This window comes from Vulpes lagopus, chromosome 15 (assembly GCF_018345385.1).
Source record: "Vulpes lagopus strain Blue_001 chromosome 15, ASM1834538v1, whole genome shotgun sequence".
Classification (NCBI taxonomy): domain Eukaryota; kingdom Metazoa; phylum Chordata; class Mammalia; order Carnivora; family Canidae; genus Vulpes; species Vulpes lagopus.
The window spans coordinates 5,797,120-5,798,823 of NC_054838.1; the positions used below are offsets into that span (position 1 = coordinate 5,797,120).

The window sequence follows — 1,704 nt, forward strand, 5'->3', positions numbered from 1 at the left end:
AGTGTCCATTGACTGATGAATGGATTTAAAAAAGGTAGTATATGTGCAATGGGATATCAGCCATGAAAAAGGATAAAATCTTACCTCTTGCTATGACATGGATCGAACTAGAGTGTATTATGCTGAGTGAAATAAATCAGTCAGAGAAAGACAAATACCATATGTTTTCACTCCTAAGTGGAATTTAAGAAACAAAACAAAAAGCAAAGGAAGGGAAAAAAAAGAGAGAGTGGGACAAACCAAGAAACAGACTCTTAACTATAGAGCAAACTGATTCAAGTTACCAGAGGGGAGCGGGGTGGCGGGTGGGCCAAATAGGTGATGGGGATGAAGGGGTGCTCTTGCTGTGATGAGGTGTTGTGTGGAAGTGTTGAATCACTATATTGTAAATCTGAAACTAATATTACAGTGCATGGTAATTAACTGGAATTTGAATAAAAACTTACTCTCTCTGTCTCTGCCTCTCCCTCTCTGTGTGTGTGTCTCTCATGAATAAATAAATAAATTCTTTAAAGATAAATAAATAAATAAGTAAATAAATAAATAAATAAATAAAAACTTAGAATAAAGCGAAAACTGACAAAATTACAAAATGGGCATGCACACGGTAGGCATTGCCCTCTTCCTTCATGGTGTTTGGGTGCTTCGTGAAGGTTGGCCGGGTGCCCTCCATCTCCTTGGGGCCTCATCCGGGGAAGCTGGTTGGGATTGTCCATGCTATTGCTCAGAACAGGGCTTGGGCTGATGGACCTTGCAGTCTGGTAAGAAGACAGGTCATGCCTTTCAAATCCATGGAGCTCACTGACTTCATTCTCAACTTCCCACACGGCACCGGCCAGAGGTGCACCGGCCAGAGGTACGTCGGACAAGCCTGGCAGAAAGCAGAGATCAACACAAAATGGGCAGCCACAAGATGGGCTCTGCAGACTGAAACCAGAGACAGAAAAGCCGAGATGACAGATTTTGATCATTATAAAGTCAGGAAGGCAAAGAAAATGAGGAACAGAATAATCAAGCTTGATGTCAGGAAGCTGCAAAAAGCACCAAAAAAGCACCCACTGCTCAGGGTGCTGCTGCAGCAGCTGCTGCAGAGTTTCCAGCAAAAACGATGGCCGCTTTTTTGCCTGCAGGCCAGCATGCAGCACCTCCGAAGTCTCAGGAAGGTCAGAATGCTCCAGCCCAGAAAGCACCTGCTCCAAAGGCATCTGGCAAGAATGCATAAAAGCCTAAGAGGCTATTATAAATACGTAATAAGGGCTCTTTCTCTTTTGTACATGTTTTAAAAAAAAAAAACTGACAGCATGACAAATTAAAAAAAAAAAGAAACGTAGAATTTGAAGATAGAGGACACTCGTGAAAAAGGCATAATCAACAGCTAGCATCCATTGCAGAGCTCAGGATCATAGCTTTCTGTTTCATTGTACTTACAGCTCATAACAACCTTGGAATTTCAACTTTGAACTATTTAGTGGTTTTCTCAAGGTTACAGAGCCAAGAAGTAAAGGAAATGAAATTCAAATGCAGATCCAGCTGACTCCAAAGGGCATGCTTTCCCTTCGTGCCAAATAGAATGCCTGCTCTTTCAGCGTTCTGAGGTGTAACCTCTCAATCACAACTGCAGGCAAGTAGAAATATATATGTATATGTATATATGTCTACTAATAAAATATTAATTTTCCATTAAATCTACATGGTGAAAGACTT

At 41.3% G+C, this 1,704-nt stretch overlaps 1 pseudogene; it reads left to right on the forward strand.

The window, feature by feature from the left end:
- The first annotated feature begins 629 nt into the window (after nucleotides 1–629).
- On the forward strand, nucleotides 630–1,222 carry LOC121476070 (annotated as a pseudogene).
- The last annotated feature ends 482 nt before the right edge of the window (nucleotides 1,223–1,704 follow it).